Source organism: Numida meleagris, chromosome 9 (assembly GCF_002078875.1).
Source record: "Numida meleagris isolate 19003 breed g44 Domestic line chromosome 9, NumMel1.0, whole genome shotgun sequence".
Classification (NCBI taxonomy): Eukaryota; Metazoa; Chordata; class Aves; order Galliformes; family Numididae; genus Numida; species Numida meleagris.
In genome coordinates, this window is record NC_034417.1 from 15441121 (window position 1) to 15450961 (window position 9841).

A 9841-nucleotide genomic window follows, 5' to 3' on the forward strand; every position below is an offset into this window, starting at 1 on the left:
GCTTTCCCTTGCCTTATTCATACAATTTAACTCCGGCTGCCTCCTCCTCATCCCTCCTGCTTTGCCTCCCGCTTTCTCAAAAGGCATTTCTCTGCATGGCACATCAGAAACTAAAAATCTAAGTTGCTATCTTACTTCCAAACCGAGCTGTTGTCAGCATTAAACCTACACAATGAATTACAATATAATCCATTTACAGGGTGTCTTATCATGCAAATAACTCAAGGTGCCTCACAATAAAATAAAAAGGACGAGAGGAATAAACCTTGGCCATTGGAACACACAAAAAAGGAAACCTTGAAATTTACTTTTAAGCACACTAATGGCTCTTTTCTCCCAGTGAGGCATGAAGAGGGACAGGGGAGAGGATTTGACCAACGAATTCCTATTAGCATTTGATGGGAGTTAAATGTGCAAATCCAGCCCGAGATCGCTGAGGGACTAGACTTCTTAAAAAAGGAAGCTTCCTTGAGATCTTGAGAAGATTCATAAAGGCACGAGCATTAGAGAAAAGTTTGGTCACCAGAAAATCATCTCGTTGGCTTAGATCTAAAGAAGTGTAAGTGCTTAATGATCTGGCTTAGGGGCAGGAGCTGTAAAATCTCCTTGCAACATAGAAGCAGAAATACTGTTTAAAAGTAGCTGGCCATAGCTCACTTCTGACTCATTTCCAAAAAGGGTCCTGGTTTAAATTAGTGTTTCACTATTAGCGTAGAAATAGCAAAGAAAAGGCATTTTTCCCCTTCCCATTTCATTTGTTTTCACTTTCCATAGTTCTTCCTTAGGCTGTTGTAAACACTCCTTCGGAAGAGACGGACCAGGAACATTCTCCCACTCCTTTGCTCTCCCAGTTGGAGCACAAAGCACAGAGTTGAACAGACCTGCCCAGGAGGAACAAGAAACAAAGCACATTTTAGACCCAATTCTCCTTTGCTCCCTGCAAGGAACAGGGACAGTGTCAGCTTATGACACAGCCTCTCTTGATCCCCAGCTCACCCCAAACAAGCTTTAATAGTGACAACCAGAGCATGGGGCAAAGCAAATACACCTCACCCACACAAGCACTGAGAGACACCTCACTCCTTGTGTGGCACTCAGAAACATTTCTTCCTACTCCCCCCCCAAAAAAATCACTTTCAGTATCCAAAATTTGCTGCATTTTTTCCAGTAGTGGTCATCAACACATCATCAGATCCGTAACACAGCTAGCATTCATCTACCACATTCTAATTTGACTGAGGAACACAGACCCTGTTCCCAAACACATACTATCTGCCCTTAAAGATAATTATGTACCAACGTTTTACTTCCAGAGCTCACTGCACCCAGCCTGGCTTACAAGCTGGGTTAAGTCTACAGTCATATAAGAAGAAAGCTGAACTGCAATTTCACATTTTTAAGACAGATCCCTTCATTTCTGGGTCAAAACAGCCATGGTTTCTATGTTGCTCTGAACATTGGCTCTCCTCAGATTTGATTGATCTTTTTCTTCCGGACAGCCACTTTTACTTTCATGCCCACTGATTTAAATCCAGAGCAATACTTAAACTGTGAATAATATTCCACATTTCTAAGTGCTATCAGATTGTTGCCTGTGGCCCATGCTAAGAAGTAATGAACTCCTGAAGTTACTTCAAAAAAATAAAAGACTGAAGTAAAAATGCAATTTAAATTGGAAAGCACTGCGTTGTTTGACTCCTCTCGCTTCAAAGTAAGAAGGCCAATTTGTTTGCCATTTGAAGAGGATGAAAGCCTAAGACACTTCATCTCTCATATATCACTGGGCACGTATGGCACCCATGGCTTGTGAGAGCCCTTCCTCAGGGACCATAGCTGATTTCAGAAGAGACAGAGGGATATGTATCATCCGCCTTTCCAAGATCAGAATCAGGTCTGCCTTGGTAAGCTAAGCTTTAGCTTGGAGAGAGTTTTTATAGCTGAGTTATAAAAACCCTGGAAACAGGAGAGTTTATGATAGAACCACTGACAGACCCTTAACTATAGCAGTATTCATGGTTACCACTACAAGACAGGCATTATGTTGGAGGGCAGTAAAGTTAAACCTGCCCATAGGGCATCCTGAAATGTTAACTGCTGGTGCATATAGTAAGATTTTTAGCACAGGTGTACTCTCCAAATAAACTTAGCTTCCAGAAACCTCCTCCTTTTCAAAACAGCAAAAAAAAAAAAAGAAAAAAGATTTTCATCTATGACACTGGAAACATTTCTATAGTTGTGAACAACTACATTTGATTAAAATCTGTCAGATTTATCTTCTTAGCAGGAGGGAAGAAATATGTGTTTTCCTCTGAAAGGAAATCAATGTGTCTTTATGATAGATGCAGAGTGAAAATGGGGATGTTGTCACTTTAAGTGGGGAAGGAGGAAGGACGGGCACCCCACTGGATGTTACCATTAGCTGCTGGCATAATTGTTGCAAGGCAATGCCCCAGTTCAGATCTTATATTCTGCTTTTATAGGGCTGTTTTACGGACGCTGACCCAACAGCTATTACTCAGACTTTTAAGGCACAACATCTTCAGTGCAGAAGCACTGAGATTTTTTTGTTCTTTTCACATTTCTTAATTACGGCACCTTAGTGAAATCTCAGGGAAAAAAGTCCTTGGCTTTTTTTTTGCTGACAACATTAGTGCCAGAGTCCAACTTTCTTTAAAATAGCGGAATACTTTCACTTGAAATAACACAGAATTTGAAAACTGCTTACAACATGCTGCTTGATTTAGTGGCCAAAACAAACATTCCCATTGAGATAATGTATCGCCAAAATTAGAAAAAAATATATTAATTGAGAGAGTGAAACAGAGCTCGATTAAAATCAGTAACCTAGTGCCCTTATCAAACTATTTGACCTCAACTAATGCATTATCAGCTTGGATTATGACATTATCCAGAGTTACCACACAAAACCGTTTAAAGAGCCATGCACATACATGTATTGCCCATAACCTGGAAAGCTTAGAAGCTAGATAGAGAAAAAGGAAGGAATAAGCAATGATCGCACCCTGACCAACTAAACCACAGAAAGATTAAACAACATGCTTACTAGAACAAATTTTTGGCAGAGGATGAGTACATAACCTGCGCATCCTGAATGCCAGACCGCAGGCCTGAACAGAAATCCACAATCTTTTTGGAGACCTTAAATTCAACTACATAAAACAAAATCTTTGCAATTTTTAGTGCCAAGCGATATTCAGCACAAACCTCTTCTAAGTTCTCTAAAGAAGCAAAAAATGCATGTACATCTGTTCTGGGAGAATACACAGATTTTCTGAAAGGTTTTGAGAAAGCGTCACAGCAAAGACCCTTATACTGACCTATTATAGGACGGGAAGGTCAAAAGAATAAATATCTGGTGGGGTTTTTTTTGTTGTTTTTGAGCAGAGTCCACTCTATCTTACCAGCTATGCTGATCATATACACGCAAATGACACAGAATTATTCAGGACAGTCCAAGCTAAAAGATCTCACTGTATTGAGTACCAGGGCATTACACCAACATAATTTGTAGAAATTTTGTGTCACTGAGGGAAAAGCAATGCAAGTGTGACACACAGGCTCTAGCCATTTATGCCAGAAAGATCTCAATGATTGTGAATGATTTGCCATAAAGCATCAATTTTATGTTCCACAAAGGGGAAAATAGGATACAAGAATACAAGAAGAGGATGAAGACCCAGAAAATACCCCATGCCATGTATAAATCTGCAGTAGTTCTGGTTATTCTAATTCAAAATAGATGGATAGATTGTAACATCTTGCCTGTTTTTAAGTAAAGAATATCTGATAAAAAGAGAGAGGGGACATGATACCTGCCCCACAAAATCCAGGATAGAGAAATTAAGTAGAGAATGATTATTCACCATTTTTCATAGAACAATTTGTGGGACCTATTCGAAGAAAGTATTTTTCTCCTCAGCCCAAATTAAATGATGGAACTAATTTTCGCAAGTTTTGATGAGAACAAAATTATATACAGGTTTAAAGAAACTTGAAAATTCACTGAATGCTACTAAACACCGGCTCTGAATGTCTTAACTGCTGACTGTGGAAATCAGAAGGCCACAGAGTTCTGCTTCTAAATCTCTTCCTAAGCATCTGTCGCGAACGACACGTGGGCCAGGTGTTGCTTAGGTTTGACCCAACTTGCAACTTACAGTATGATGACTTTTATTATGAAATCTTCATATACTACACAAAATTGTGTTAATCTATAGACGATGCAAAAAATTATTATGGCAGGAAGTGATGGAAGAGGACAAGATACTTACTCAGAGCAGCCTGTTACTCTCTATTTAGTGCAACATAGCTAAATAGAACAGAAGTCAAGGAACACAACCATTTGTATAGAATGTAAAACTGCCTCAAAACAGTTGAACTTGAAGGATTTAGAGTTTAATCTCCATGCTGAATGCTATAGCATAAAGATTCCAAGAGTCTCTGGAGTCCAGAGCTAGAATAAAAAAATCCAAATAGAAACCATGAAATTATCGTGGCTATGAAAAAAATTGCTAGGATAACTCATTAGACATCTGGGTCCAACTCTACTGTCAGAAAGGAGACAGCAAGTTTGAAGCAAAACCATCAGAGTTAAAAATAAACTAGGAACTAGAAACAAGTTTTGTATGCCTCACATCAAATTCTGCAGTTTGACAAAGAGAAGGAACAAGGACTTGATTTCTGAGCAGTGGTACCTGTATGCAAGGAGAACACTGGGTAGCATGGAGTATTTGACCTTGCTGCCAACTTGACAAGATGCAAAAACAGAAGTCACAGAAACTCAGCTTTGAAGTAAGATAGAGTTTCCCAGCGCAGAAAGCTGCTAAACTTTGGACAGGTACTTTCAATACTGAGAACAATTCTCACATCTTCGTGATATAATTTAGTTTTTTGTCTTGCTTTATTCCCCTTTTTTTTCCCCCCCAGTGTACACCAACGATTTTGCAATGCTATTGTTGAGATTCTGAAAAGGTAGTCAAAATTTTCAGGGGGCAATGGAGAAATCCCACAGGTAGTAGTATCTGGGCTCTGTTCTTCTCATGCTCAGGATCACCAAACTCAAACCTGAGTAGAAAACTAAACCCAGACCAAATTATCAAGGATAGCGAACAAATTCTTACAGCATAGCATTACCTGGGTATGTTTCAGCCAGTTTCCCCATACACTGAAGGCACCTTGCTATGACCTATTCCCTGTCTATACTTATAGATTGGGCAACAAGGAAAAGCAGAGCAGAGGGGAAAACTGCAGAGTTTTAAATTGGTAGCAATCTCTGGGTTTATCATGGGTAATTTGTAGTATTTAATAGCTCTGATATACAGGAGGTCACATGAAATCATTTAGAAGTCCTGTCTGGATTCAATTTCTAAGAAATTATTAATCTCTGCCTGGCACAAGAGAGATAATGGCATTTCCTTCGGTAGAGCCTTAGTCAGTGCCAAGAGCAGGAGTCTGACTGTCATCAAATCAGCCAGTGAAAACAAGAGGGGTATTTGGTTGTTTGTTTATTGAGTCATTCCAGCTTGATATTGGCTTTATGCCAATGCATATAAGTCCAGAGATAAAGAGTCATTTCTAGCAACTGCAAGACACTCCATTTCTCCCAATTACAGCACAGAAGCCTAGTGCTAAATTAAATCCCATCCCAGAAGTGCTGGTAACCTGAACCTTGACTTTCACAAAGGAGAAAAGGTTCAGGAGACAAGCTGGGGCAAATCCAGAGAAGGGTCATAAAGGTGCAACGAGCCAGATCCCTGCATAAAAGTTTCGCTGCCTTTCAACAGGCCAGTGCAGATTTGAACTTGGAAAGATCCAAAGGAAACTATTTAAACCCAGGTCCCAGAATGCAGAGTATGCTCAGGAGCCTGGAGTGGCATTTTTTTTTTATAGAGCAAACAAAACAAAGTGAGGGAGAATGACAGCCCTCTGGGTACTCTGAAGGAAAACTGAAAGTCCCACTGGTGTGCTCTGCTTGTTGGAGAACACAGGAGCCAAATGCAAGCACGTTAAAGGACTGTAGCCTGGAAGAGTTTTTTTTTCTCCTTCTTTAAAGCAATGAAATGGTTCAACAACCTTCTGAGAAGGTGAAAAAATCTTGCCAGTCTACATTTGCAAGAACAGCCTGAATTACCTGCCTTTCCCTTTAAGCATTTTCAGATACAAATCAAACACAGATGGCCCATTATGTTTATGACCTCACTGTCAATTGCTCTAGATAGTGCATGCATTAATTATTGAAATATTTTCATAGTATACAACTTTTTAGTGTTCATATTGTCACAGATAATTTCAACTTTCTGATTAGAAGGAGGTATAAACAGTGTTATTTATGAGAATTAATCTCTTGAATACCATAAAAGCCACAAATATACTGGAGGTTTTTTATAATGAATTCAGCATAAAAAAAAAAAAGAAAAAGAAAAGAAAAAAGCCAACAACAAAAAGAAACTGGCCTCAGTCCTGAAAGTCAACATTATGTTAACATTCCCTGCAATACATAAATGATGCCAAAACCTATTACAATCGCAGTAAATTTTGATTACTAGAGTTGTTTGTTATTTATGTCTAGAAGATAAAGATAATATTGGGAATAGCCCTCTTCTTTTCCGTGTGTAAATTACATCCATTAAATATTGCAATTTTTAAACAGCCAGAAAAAAAACCACCAAAACACAACCAGTCCTTGACTGAGGTTTTCAAATTGTTATGTCTATTCTGGTTCAAGAAAACAACCTTTGGAGACTGAGTAGGCAGTGGCATTTCTTTAACTCCAGTTTACTTTCACTGGTAAAAATCCAACAACTCTAGACCAAGCCCAGAAGAGTCCACAGAGCAACAAACAGCTCCTGGGAGCAACAAAGGAACCATATTATGAACAGAATTATCAGAAACACAAGCTTCCCCAGAAACAGCCCACTGACAGAGCTAAATCTTATTGCTGGAGGAATGCCTTAAGTTTTCACACTCATGAGTAAAGAAAAGGAAGAAACCTAAAGCTCCACTTCCTTGTGGACAGAAAGGATAAAAACTAGCAGGATAAAATAGCTTTTCTGCCTGCTAAGTTTTAGACAGTACCTTAAGAGCATCAGTCAGCTGCAGGTCCCCTGACACCAAATCGAGACGTCCCATATGCGAATGGCCACCAGCCCCAGGCTCGAGCTCTGCACTGCCTGCATATTGCTGGATCCACACACTGCATTCCTGAAAAATAGAAAACCAAACCCTGCAGCTTCTTTTACTTATACTTGTTATTGCCTTAACATATCTCCAAGATAAAACTAGAAAGGGAACCTCAAATTTATGGAGTGAGGAATTAAAGGAGTTAATTCCTCCTAGAATATTCCAGATGAGCAAACAGAGAACATGCCTTTTCAATACTGCTATTTTCAGAAAATCCTTCAATAAGCTGATGCCATTCAAAGCAGCAAAAGTGGGAGCAGGGTGGGGAAGATAAGAAGAGAAAGAAACATCTCATGGAAGCAGCCCAGGGGAGAAATAAGTTCACAACTAGCACATTTGCACCTTTCTTGATTTATTTAAGGTACAAGAATAACATAACATGACCTGTTTGCTTCAGTAACAAACATTTGTATTTGCAACAGATCAAGTCCAGATCCCATTCCAGGGATACAGGCACCTGACAAGCCCACAGAGACCAAGGGAAGTGCTGAGGCCACTCCAGCTCCCCCAAAACAGAAAGGAAAAGATGGGCAGCTAAAGGAAAAATGAACTTTAGCCATGTTTGCTTGTTTATCTTTTAAGCAAAAAAGCAGAATTACCTCTAAGTACAGCAGCCCAAAATCATGCACAACCAGTGAGCCTCATTTTTGCAGTTAAGTGAGGTCTGAGTTTTACAAAGCCCCATTTGGCCTTGTTGCCTTCCCAGAGCCACACCACACAGGTAAGAGTTCTCAGGTTCCCCCACAAAAAGCTCTCCACCCCCTCAGATTGCTCTTTTCAGAGGCTTAACATCTGCTATAGCCACTCTAATAGTCAAATTAACTGAGAAGGAGAAACAGATGGCAAATCAAAGCCCACACCCTCCAAGATGGAGGCTGTTAAGTCCTCTAAGCTCCCAGCATTCCTTTGGGCCAATTTGCACCACAGGCCGCAGCTGGCTATAAATTCAGTGAAGGCCTCAACCTACTTCTTCTTTCTTCTACTTATACATATGCTTCTTTACAGTATTTTTCATGTTGCTAGAATGAAGTTGGAAAGGAAAAGGGAATTTTTTTTGTTTTTATGGGTAGAAGTTGCTATGAACTTGGAAGTAAGGGAGGGAGTTTTGTACCTCAGCTTCTCTACAAATCTGCTGTTAATCTGTTCTGCTTCTGGTTGTTCTGAAATTATTAATGCTACTTAACTTTGGGAGATTTAAGTAACAGAAATAGAGATGAGGCTTCTTAATTTGCTTTTTTTCCTTGTGGAGATTTGTTTAGTCCTGCAGCTTGCAAAGTTAAAGCCACCGCTTCTAATGTCCTCGAACAGTGGGCCTTTCTCCAACCTGCCAGGTCTGAGAAGATACAGTAAATATTTACTTCTCTTCTATTTATTTTCCTCCTATTTTTTTTCCTCTTCTATAAAGGAGGTGGAGGCCAGGTTAAGTTTTTGTCCTCTCAGATAAATGGGCAGTGTGTTGCTTAACTGCAGCAAACCTTTATTGCTTTCTCTTTCCTGAGCGCTGCGGAGGAAAGGGGATGTTTGGAAAGGCTGTATCCTACAGAAGCGTGTTTGGGGCTGATGGAGGCGGGCGGGCTGCAAGCACATCTGTAGGGATTTATGGTGATCAGTTTTTCAAGCATTAGGAAAGCCTGAGAGCACATTATTTTTAAATGAGTTATATATTTAGCACTACGCCCGCCATTCTTTCAGTTCTAATTTTAGAGGGCAGGGGACAACTCTGGCACTATTGTAGCCTTGTCTAAATTTAATATAGTTGAGGAGCTGATGATTATCAGAGAGATTGCCTTTTTGCTCCTTCAGGAATTTTTCACTTAGGAAAAAAGTCACTGTAGTACTCTGCTTGGGGTATTGTACTAGCTGCTGTAGTACACAAGAAAAGTGTGCTCTGAAATAGCCTTTTTAGCCCTATCTCTTAATCCAGTGAAGGTTTTTAGCTACAGGGCAGGAGAAGTGTGGTTGGCATAAACGATATCTTTCTGTTGAAAGAGTAATAACTTAATGATGGCATATGGCATACACCAATATGCTGGTGCTGCCCCACCTCCACGGCAGTGCTGAGCATCTTCCAGTCCATGAGGTGCCTTGCAGAAGGTGTGAGGAGAGTTGTTCCCTTCTGCTTATCTGATGCCAAGGCACCACTGGGCCACCCAGAGCCATGGTATGAAGACTAGAAGAGGAACCATTCTCGCCCTTCAGTCCTGTTTCCTACAAGATAAAGCCCCAAACCAGCCCCCAGGTTACAGCCAAGGGTAAGTGTGACTTTTAACTCTTATGTGGTTATAAGACAGTCTAGACTTCAATTTGTTGCTTTTTTATTAAGGCTGTAGTGAGCAGTGTTGTCTTGAGTAGTGTCTCTCTGAATCTGTCCGATGATATTTGCCACTTATATTTTATTGGAAACACAGGAACTTGTGGTGCAAGGATGGTTTCTTAAGTGTTTGTAAGTGATTAGAGGCACAAGCATTTTAGTATTGGAAGCAAACTTAATCTGCATAACTCTAGACAGCGTAAAAGACATTCTAGGCAAAGAGTGCTTAATGAATAACTCTGTACAAAGAGGCTGTCTAACTCCCTATGAATATTAAGCTTTCTGCTTTCTTTCTGAAACATATTAATAGCTTCAAGAAGCCTTATTGAA

The 9841-nt window shown here is 39.9% G+C and overlaps 1 long non-coding RNA gene across 1 annotated transcript; it reads right to left on the reverse strand.

Moving 5' to 3' along the window:
* Window positions 378–9463, reverse strand: LOC110403567. Its single transcript, XR_002441738.1, has 3 exons — window positions 7800–9463; window positions 7096–7221; window positions 378–881 (listed from the first exon to the last, which is right to left on the reverse strand). It is a non-coding gene; the product is annotated as an uncharacterized LOC110403567 (long non-coding RNA).